The 10,646-nt window shown below is 42.2% G+C and overlaps 1 protein-coding gene across 1 annotated transcript in view; it reads left to right on the top strand.

Moving 5' to 3' along the window:
• The first annotated feature begins 6,814 nt into the window (after positions 1-6,814).
• cldn19 (claudin 19) overlaps positions 6,815-10,646 on the top strand; it is a 16,961-nt gene continuing 13,129 nt past the window's right edge. The window contains exon 1 of the mRNA XM_008305128.1: positions 6,815-7,360. The gene's annotated coding sequence lies outside the window, so the exon portion shown is untranslated. The remainder of the gene's footprint in view (positions 7,361-10,646) is intronic.

Genomic DNA, 10,646 nt, shown 5'->3' with positions numbered 1-10,646 from the left:
TCAGTGCAGAAACCAACGGGTGACGTCACGGCAGCTACGTCCATCTTTTATACAGTCTATGATCACCACACATTAATGGAAACTAACAAAGTACAAGGCTAATGCTAGGCTCAGACTTTCAGTGCAACAGAGACGAGCGAGGCCGAGAACTGGTCAGAGTATGAGACAGGAAACTAACATCTGGTGAAGGAACAAACAGAACAACTTGACGCTGAAAGGTGAACTGGAGCCAGGAGGGAGGGAGGTGATGATCAGCGACAGGTGAGCCGGCCACCTGGACAGGTGTCTTCATTCCTGCTCATTAGAACATGCACAAGCACTCACACATACACACTCCTGAAGGAAACGAAGGGAAGGTAGCTGACATTTAAGCAGAGCAGGAGGCAGGGGGTCTGGCTAAATTCTATTCCCCCAAAATCAAGGCGACTCACAGCGTGCGGTATCTGTTCACATTATCTTGATCTTGATGAAATCTCCATCGTTTTTCTCTACAGGGTAGCATCTATAATATGCAGGTACACTGGAAACTTTAAAGTCTGACAGATGTTTTCTCTGTTGTGTGTTTTAGTGAGTTTGGTAGCGACAGCAGCCTTAAAGGAGCCGTTGGTGGGTAATGTTGTGTTTGTGGTGAAGGATTAGTGTTTGTTCAGCATTGTGTCGGGAGTTCACGACCCCAACTGGCTAATGACATTTTTTATCAGCGTCGTAAAGCAGAATGTAGAAATAATGACTTCTTATGAATTCCATTCACATTACGACACAAACACTCTCATTTTCAAACTGAAAGCAGAACAGCAGCAGCCCGTGTGTGGACGGTTTGTACGCTGACTGCGGGGATGTATGAAATGTTAGCTCCTGAGAGGGCATTCACGGTTCTTTGGGGAACAACTTTACTGTTCTCGGGGGTGTTTCCGGGAGGTTAAATGCCACATTGACATTGAACTTACTCCTTTCTCCCTTCCTCTCCAAAAGCCAAGCACTGAGCCCGGATGCGGCGGGCTCGTACCCACAAGCCCCTGGGGGTGAACAACGGTGATTCTTGGAGGCCCCTTTTGTCCCATCAGATGAAGACGTCTGTGCTGGTTGTTATGGTGAAGGTAGGCCGGCTGACGCTTGGCCGAGCGCCACTCACTTACAGGGAGACAGATGGGAGAATAAAGTTGGTGGGAGGAGGAGGAGGAGGAAAGAAGGATGAAAGTCCAGTCGAGAAGGATCTTAGCATGGGGTCAGACAAATGTACACAGCGTAAGACGAAAAGGTATTTTTACCTGTTTGTGGGACCGAGGGTGCCTGAGCTGGTGGGAAAGATAGCAAAAGGAAGCAGTGAGAGAGACGTGAGGGGGAAAGTCCTTCACGAGACAGCAGGTACATGACACATTTTTGGAATAGCAGCCAATAAAAAGGTGCTAAAGAGTGTGAGAAAGGTTTTGTAGACACTAGTAGCTAAACACTGGGCTAAATGCTCCCAGCCAGTGTAACACCTGACGGATTGAAGCTGCGTTATAGTTTACATTTGACTTAAAGTAGAAGTTTTGAAAGAATTCCAAACTAAAGCTTTGTTTTATAGCAATGAAACACATCATTTCAGTAAACTTTGGGGTGTAGGTTTAGCTACAGCAGGCTGATTTGGTCTGACCAGTAGTCTAGCTAATAGTTAACAAACTATATAACTGGTATTTCTGAGTCACATTATTGAATTTATCATTTTAATTCACTTGTGTCACCCTTATGCTATATTTCAACCCATCACAGATGAACTTTTAGATGGTTTCCTCACAGATGGCTTGCTAACAATCCCTCAGTTTAAATAAAATACTTATAATCACATTTATAAAAGGGAGTGGAAACAGCACAGTTTAAAGAAACTTCCTCAGTTTGACAAAACAGTTTATGCACTCACTTGAGGCAGTGATTGACGTCTGCAAAAAAATAAAAAGTGTTAATAGCTTCCTGGTAGATGGAGACACCTTTTGCCCAATTGAACTAAATTGCTGATGGCTTTGCTTCACTTTTCTCTCCCACAAGGACAAAGTTCTTTTTCTACTTCATTGAGGTTTTGTTTTACCCTGTTTTTATTAACAGCCAACATAGTTTACATCTCCACCCTCTGTCACCACTACTTAGCCTGGTTTATTCACTCAAAAGCAATTTTTTGGGGGGCAACATTTCACATGTTCATTTCAAATTCACTCAACAGTTATATGGAAATATGGGGAATGAGCAACACTGGCCGTAGGAGCAACATCTTAAAGTGTATCGGGTCATACTGAAGTGTTTTATTTCTCGTTAATTCCACTTCCAGTTTGAGTCATTTCATCTTTAAAAGGTGACACAGTCTCAGTTTAAATGTAACTGCGTTCAAGTGCTTTGTTGGTTTATGAATGTGACACTTTCATGGGTTTATCTGTCCTACAACAACCAGTCTGTGTTAAAATCATATGAAACCACTTCTTGGATTGATTTTATTTTTCACTTCATCTGCTTTGCTTTGCTGGATTCCTTTAACTCCTCAGAAGTCCTCAGATCTAATCCCGTAATCATCTATTTTGCAAGCTAGCAAACATGAAGACACGATACTGTGCTCTTTGTTTTGTCAGAGATGATTTTTCAGGGATCTCCGGATGCTCCGTTTGTTTCTCACACATCTTTCAAACAGCACACACCAAAGACTGCTGGATGTGGGAAAAAGCTCTAGTTCCAGGAAGGTGGCGGGTAGTTGAAAATGAGCAGCGAGGAATTCGACCTACTTCTCTTGCGATGAGGAAAACGGACGACAAAGTAGTGACTTAAAGATTCAAGATCATTGATTCTGGTTTATCTCAGTTCTATACCGCTTTGTATTTCTGTTCTGTTACATTTTAGAGGGAAACTTTTTAATCAGCTGCATTCATCTGTCGGCCTGAGTTAGAGTTACTCTGATGATCAAACATCTGATTAATTTAACTGTATATTCCTTTATGTGTGTTAGCGGTACCTACTGGTTGTGCTATACCAAGGCAGACTGCAGCATGGAGGCATGAAGGAGAACTACTGAACTGTAAGATGGCATCTCATTAATTAGAATGAAACCTGCTCAAGAAATATATTGTAGTTTACAAGCATACTGATTAAAATCTGACAATAAAGGTCTTTTTTTTTTTTACAGCTTTAAAATGCTACTTATTATACATGTTAATGCATCAATAATATATATTTTTTTGTATTTTTTGTCATAAAAATCCTAGAAAGGCTTCAGATTTATGCTCCCAAACACCACTTGGTTACTGGCAGTAGTTTGGACTTCAGTTACTCCTTTACCATCTATTCACACTAATAAAAGCAGTAATTAGAGTTACACCATCATGGAAACCTCAGAGCCGATTAGTAATGTTAATTTCCACTACAAAAATGTCAAAAGGCCAATAAATACTGTAGTTTCTGGACTATAAGCCGCTGCCTTTTTCACACGCTTTCACGCAATGATGCGGCTAATTTATGGATTTGTACAAGTTTTATGAATTTGCCTCGAGACGAAAGTGACACTAAGAGCGACAACGAAAGGAAGACTGAGGAAGTGTGTGACGAAGTGATTCTGAGGCTGTTCAATTCTGACACTGAAGACTTTAGTGATTGTAGTGCAGGAGGAAGATGAAGATAGAGATCAATGACTTTTCCTGGTAGGCTGCTGTATTTTAAATTTTTTTAACCAGCCGTGTTACAGGCACTGTTCATAAAAAAGCATTTACGCTATTTGTGTGTGTACATATTTAATTAAAAGTTAAAAATCGTTCTGTGTAAACATCTCATGTTCCAACGAGGACACCTGCAGCTTATAGACAAGTGCGGCCTGTTTATGTACAAAACTAGTTTTCTTTTTACAGTTAGTGGATGCGGCTTATATTCAGGTGCCTCAATAGTTCAAACATTATGGTACATATAATTAGATTACAATTGTTTTTCTAATACTTCTTTATTTTATTTTATTTTTTACATTATAGAACAACGTATCGCCTCTTTAACAAGCACCTAATATCTAAAAAACAACTTTACATACTGTCAGACTAATTGCTGGTTACCTAAAACAACAATCATGCACACACTTGTGAGCACCATGAGTTGCTCTTTATGCTGTTCCTGACCCGTCTACAGTGAAAAAAATCAGGAAAAGGCAACGTTTGTTTTCTGATTGTCAGCACATTTTGGAAGAAAAAGAGGTTGTGGTTCCCACAGAACAATGAGCCAATCATGGCGTAGCCCCAGACTTTGATGTTTTTTTACCTTTGCGGGGCCACATAGTGTGCAGGTGTTTCAGAAGCACGTCGCTGACTTCACTAACTGCAGCCCAGCGCTGCTAGCAGAGAGGAGAAGGGCCGAAGCAATTAGTGTTGGTTTTTTAGCTCGTTTAAAACACTTTGCAGCTGGAACAACAGCCTCAGGGGCAAAGGAGAAGCTCTGCAAATGTGTGTTAAACTCTGTGTTTCATTGCACTGGTGGAAACTGAGACGAATTGAGACAGATCTAGCATCAAGTGTGTGTGTGTGTGTGTGTGTGTGTGTGTGTGGTAGCAAGTCAAACAGTAGCTGACACAATAAGCAAAGGACAGACAGATGGAAGTTTTCTATAGAACGTATAAATGTTTGATTGCTACGCTGGACATGAAAAAAAAAGAAGAAAAGTCCTGCACATGCACAGTTAAAAGCAATACCAGGGACAAGGCAGTGAAATAAGGGCTGCAGACGGTTCGAGGGGGAAGAAGACGGGCAGCCCGCGGTGGTAGAAGAGGTTCAAGGGGCTGTTGGGCTGAGGCGGATCAAGGTCGAGGGGCTGTTCCGTGTTTGGTTAAGGCCAGATGGCACGAGAATGGCGTCTGTAGCCCCCTGCTAGCGAGGCCTGGGAGGAATGCTCGTCTTTTCTTTGCTCTCTCTCGGTGAGTAGAGATTCAGAGGACTGTGGTAAAATAGTGGATTAAGTCCCACATTCCCTTTTTAATCTCTCCATAGTCACCCTCAGCTGTTCGCCCTCGGGCCTCGGCTCCTTCACCTCCCACCGCCCGTCTGTTGACGTTGGCATACACAATACTCACAATCACATCACCACCGCAGACAGGCACTGTAACCCAGTGGGTTTCTCACAGGTTGTGATTGAAGGTCATGTTGACTAACCGTTCGCCACGGCGCGTTCACATCGTCGCTGCGTTGCTAATGCTATTCTAGGATGGACACATTTAGTTTCTCCCATGGATTCTAGGGCTTATATCTGAGCTTGAAAAGTCTAAATATTACTAAACTGATCCGTCACAGATTGTTGTCAAAGAGCAGAAGTTCAGTTCAATCAGTCATGAAGCTGAGGATGCACATTAGCTGAGCCCCAAAAAAAGGTGAAGAAAAGGAACGTTGATGTAATTTTATGCTGTCAAATAATGAAAAACTAAACCGAGCCTGTTACAGGATAACTCAGGATAACTATTTTTGTTTTAAATTTCAGATTTTTCACGTTTGCTTTCTGTTGCTCTGATAGCAGCGTTGCATCTTCATTCCCTCAGACCGCTTTATCAGGTCTTACTGGCTGCTTCACTCTGCAGTCTGACTCATCCCAAACCACCCGGGTCCAGGTATTGTGGAAGCCAGGTCATGTCAGTCACTTAGATAGTCCCGTAGATGTGATATGTGGCCGTCCCAATAAGCTCTAACCAGGCGGGATGCTGGTTGAGTATTACGTTTAATTCTGAGCAAATCTACAACTGTGTCACCAGATGATCATCCCCTCCACACCGTCGCAGCTCCTCCTTCATGCTTCATGGTGTTAAACCAAACGTGTAGGGACCATCTGTTCACTGTCTCTGCATCTAACTGGAACCCAACGTCTCATCAAACAAAACTCCACATTTCCACTGGTCTGATGTTAATATCTTGTGTTTCTGGGTCCAATCAGTTCTTCTTCTGTCCTTCAACCTCAGTCCTTTGCAGCAGTTCCTCCATGATTCACACGGTCTCCTTCCAACAGATGATATTAGGATGTGTTTGTGTTGAGCTCTGGGAAGCTTATTATGCTCTGATGTGACTTAGTCGTTGTTCTGTGACCTGCTGCTAACTATTATGAATGGTGGTTTCTGATGTTTTTAAAGAAACTTGCAAAGTTCTTGATATTTTCCAGATTTACTGAAACTTGATGTCTTAAAGTAATGATGGACGGCTGCTTGTCTCTCGTTAGCCGAGCGGTTCCTACCATAGGATGGATTACTAGAGTAGCTGAATGGGCTGTTTGCTCAGACACAACTCAACTGATGGACTCAAATACATCAGGAAGGAAAGAAAATCCACCTGTTCACCTCCTTTTCTAACACTTGTATGTTCACTACACGTTTCCATGTGTTACATCATAGTTTTGTTTAACCCTATTCAGGACTTTTGGGGGGCTTTTGGACCCCAGGCCATTTGGTTTCAGTGACAGGTATTGTTTTTTATTATTTTTGAAGATTAAAAAGAGAGATATTTGTGGTGCATTTGGAACCAAAAATTTGTCAACTTGTCAGAACATTTATTTAACATAATATAAAAGTTTGTAATGAACACCAACAAATGTTTTGCACATATTCTTTCTCAAGGTTTGGTGGACCCTGAAAGACCTTCTACGTGTGAAAGTCCTGAACAGGGTTAACGCTGCACAAAAACATTTTCCAAAGACTGATTTGTCCTTTATAATCATTCCAAATAAAATGTCTGTATAAATAAACAAATGTAATGATTCTACCATAAAATGCTTTTTAAATATAAATATTGAAAGAATCTTAAAAAACATAAAAATAAATCTGTTTTTTTTTACTTTTTCTAATTTGATAAGTCATAGTTAAATAATTGTTTGACTAGAACCTAACATGCACTCCCAACTCCTGAACTTTACATCTGCAGATACTCCAGATTGACAGGGAGCTGCTGTACTGCAACAGAAGAAAGAACCATGAGGTCCCACTCCAGAGCAGAAAGGCTTCTTATCTTAAAAGCAGTCATTTTCCAGAGCCCCGCTACAATAAAGCTCCTTCCGGCTCCCGATAAATGCACATTCATAAGAGGAACCCTTCCAACCTCCATCACAACCATCACTGCAGGGCCACTAAACAAGTTCCTGCTCTCCTCTCTGTTACCCAGCTCTTTTTTTTCTGTATTGTTTTGTTTTTTTCTCTCTTTCACGTCCCTGGTTTTCTTTAAAGTTCAGATCACAGTGCTTACAGGGATTCAAGGAACCGGATAGAGCCTGGACGTGCAGGTGCAAGAGATTTGGTTCCAGCAACCGTACGGCACAGAGGGAGGAGGAGGCGCCAGCAAGGTGCCAAGAGGGGAAGGAAAGGACGGAAGAAGAGGAAAACACGAGAACGTGTAGGCTGGTAAGTGTAATCTGCATCGTGGATAAACAGCAGAAAAAAAAAGTGAGAATAAGGGCAAAATACTGATCATTAAATATTCAGTCCTTACTTTACCATCATGAGAGAAAATCCTTTTCTCCACACGTTTTCTTTTCATAATGAAGGTCCACTTCATTTACATTTTCAAGTCCTTTCATTCATATGTTACAGTTTTACTCCGTGGAGAGATAATTTAATCATATTACGCTCTCATTAGCCGCTACGCCTCTCGCCTCTTTATTCAGCATGACCAAATTATATCCACAGTTGTGAGTTAAAAGCTCTGGAAAAGCTATCGAGTCTCATCGTAATGCAGTTTTTCAACAATGAGAACAAAGCGTTCTGCCTTTATTCACCATTTAATCTGCTAATCTGGTTCCTTCCCTGATGGTTTGTCAGTCATAGCTACGTTTACTGACAACATGTGAGACTAAACCCACCAACGCTGGGATGTTTGATTCAGGACAAGATCAAATATTACATTTGTTTTCACTTTCAGACGGTCGTATACATTTCAAATGCAAAATGACGCACCGTGTACAAAATTACATCACTGCAGATGACTGTTGGGGTCAACCAGTGGCCTAATACAGTCCTACTGTACTCCAAAAAAAAAAAGATCACAGAGGACAAAAGAAGAAATGGGTAACAAATGGGGAGGGCAGCCTGCTCGGGCTAATTAGAGTGATAATTGGGGGCCGGAGCATGCAAAGGCAACTGGAAGGGGTCAATGGGACAAAGAGAGTGGTAGATAGAGGAGAAGGAGGGGAGGATGAGGATAAGGGGGGGAGATAAATGATGGGAACAAGACCAGGGCCTTCCCCACACTCAGGGTATGCTGGGTAATGGAGGGTAACTCTTGCTGCAGAGGTAAAGTCACTAGAGCGGACTGGTGGAATTTCCTATGGACGTGAAATCAACCTCTGTCAGCATAAATATATATTTTCAGGACAACAGACAGACGTCGGTGTACATATTTACCACACGGCCACTGGTGCAGTCACACAAGAAGAGTGTACGATCACCGTGGGTCCCCCGATCCTGATTCTAGTTACAGTAGGTCTATGGTGGTAGAAACCCCTGGGAGGTCCTGTGTCGTTGGGAACTCTCGCCTCTTGTTAGCCATTACTTGGCTACGGTCTTTGATCAGCTCAGCTGACTCTTAAGCTCAGCTTAGTGCAGCAAGGGTCTGGAAAATCTGGGGAGAAGGAAAGAGGTGAGAGGTGGGGAGGGACACTGGAGAGTGGGAATAACCGATGGCACCCACTGAACCATGCATCCTTTGGTAATGGGTTGGAGGGAGAAAAAAAAAAGAGGGAGAAAGATGGAAAGACAGAAAGTTGATGGGGGATAAGAAGGTTGGAGGGTAAACATTTATAGAGGATGGCAAAAGGAAGGGAGTCCCTCTGTTCCTCCCCAAGCAATCACACGCTACACTCCCACCATCAGCAGGAGGTGCTGACCCAACAGCTGGACTGAAACCAGGCATGAAAGCAAAGTCGGCCACTGTGAGTTTAGGAAACTGTGGGATGAAAAGAATTCATAAAACGCGCTGCTTTTTTTTTTTTTTTTATGTCATTAGATGTTCACGACCTTGAAACATTTATGGAAAGCGCTCCCATCGACTTCTCGCTGTAGTTTTAGGATTTCAACATCCAAAATGACATAATCAAAGCAATTAGGCCACGAGTCAACAACAGCAGCCGAAGCCAAGCCTTCAGCTCTCAAACTGCTTTTCTCTACCACATTCTCAGTGTTGTGTCTTTGTGTGTCACAGCACTTGATGCTGCCGTCTACTTTGGGGAAAAGACGCCCTGTTCGGCTCCATAATGAGCAGAGCCAACAATCTCTTCAGGGGCACTTGAGCTTGACCAGAGGAGCTCTCCTCGGGGCACAGACATACATTATTCATGCCTGGGCTTAGTTAGCATTCATTCAGATGTCACCTTCTCATGTGAGCTCTCCAGGTGAAAAACTTTAACCGGAAAGACTTGACGTATCGTAATTACAGTTTTCTGTAGAGCACTACAAAGTCTGTGGGAATACGACTAACTCGTGTGCAAACTGGCATCCCAAACGATATTAATTATATAGTTCATTCCAGGCTGCATACAAATTTTATTCATGTGACATCAAAGAGAAGCTGCTCCAGTGAATAACTTCAATATATTTCTTCAAATACACTAATCCACGTCGTGCCTGTTATGTTCCCCTCTGAAACTGTTTACATGTCCACATGTGATAGCCATGGCAACTAATCTGATAGGCGTCTTGTGTCTTAATTGTGTGTGCATGGGTATGAAACTGTACAAACCGCATTTAGTGGTTTCCTGTTTGGGGAGATGTATATCAAAGAGATAAGAGCTGAGAGTAGGAAAGGAGAACATCCACATTGTAATGATGTTCGAGCCCACCCTGACTTTACAGGGATGTCGGGGGGGAAGTCAGACAAGGTGACTGACTTCTGTTTGAACTGCAACTTGTTCACCAAACTCCCAAAATAACTTATGGCTGAGTAAGTGAAAGTGAGAGACTCATAATAATGCAGAGATGTTTTCTGCTTTTGCTTTGAAGTAGCTAAAGGGGAGGTGCCGTGCACTTTTCCAGATTTAACTTTAGGTTTCTATCTCTGCTGTATCTTTGCAAGACATAAAGGACCAAAAAACTAATACAGCTACAAACTTTCATTCCTTCCTCAGCATTTTAACTTCTGAACATCTGTATGTGTTTGAGCAACGTCTGAAATATCTGCTGTGGAGCAGATGGCTGTTGGTGGGCATCATCAAATGATCTGACATCAGTTTAGTGAAGTAGTCGAGATCATTTTGCAAATGAGACGATTATAAACCAACTGGGAGTGTTTATGAGTCGACTGATCTGTTAATTAAAAGTAATTGTTTAAACATCTGGTATTTTTAGGAGTGAAAATTTGCAGTTTCTTGGACAAACTAAGACAGTTGATGCCTTCAGTGTCACTCGTTGCAGCTCATCAACAAACGGTTGCTTTCTTCTAACCATCACAGTGATGTTCCATCAGCAGACCAAAGTGGCCTAATTGTCTGAAAATCAGTTCATCAGTGATCGTATGTATTTAAGACCTTCCATTAAAAATGACCCCGTAGGTCGTCAGTGCAAACGAGGACTCCGGCCCGTAGTTACACTTTATTGTTAAGCAGCCACTAGAAGCTGAGTAAGACCACAGACTTTACAACAAAGAAGAACTTGGACGCTGTTTCTGAAGTGTGAAGCCAATGAGGAAGTGACTTAA

This window comes from Stegastes partitus, unplaced genomic scaffold (assembly GCF_000690725.1).
Source record: "Stegastes partitus isolate 25-593 unplaced genomic scaffold, Stegastes_partitus-1.0.2 Scaffold2413, whole genome shotgun sequence".
NCBI classification, from domain to species: Eukaryota; Metazoa; Chordata; class Actinopteri; family Pomacentridae; genus Stegastes; species Stegastes partitus.
Note: the sequence above shows the minus strand (reverse complement) of the source record. Positions and strands in the feature narration are given on the sequence as shown.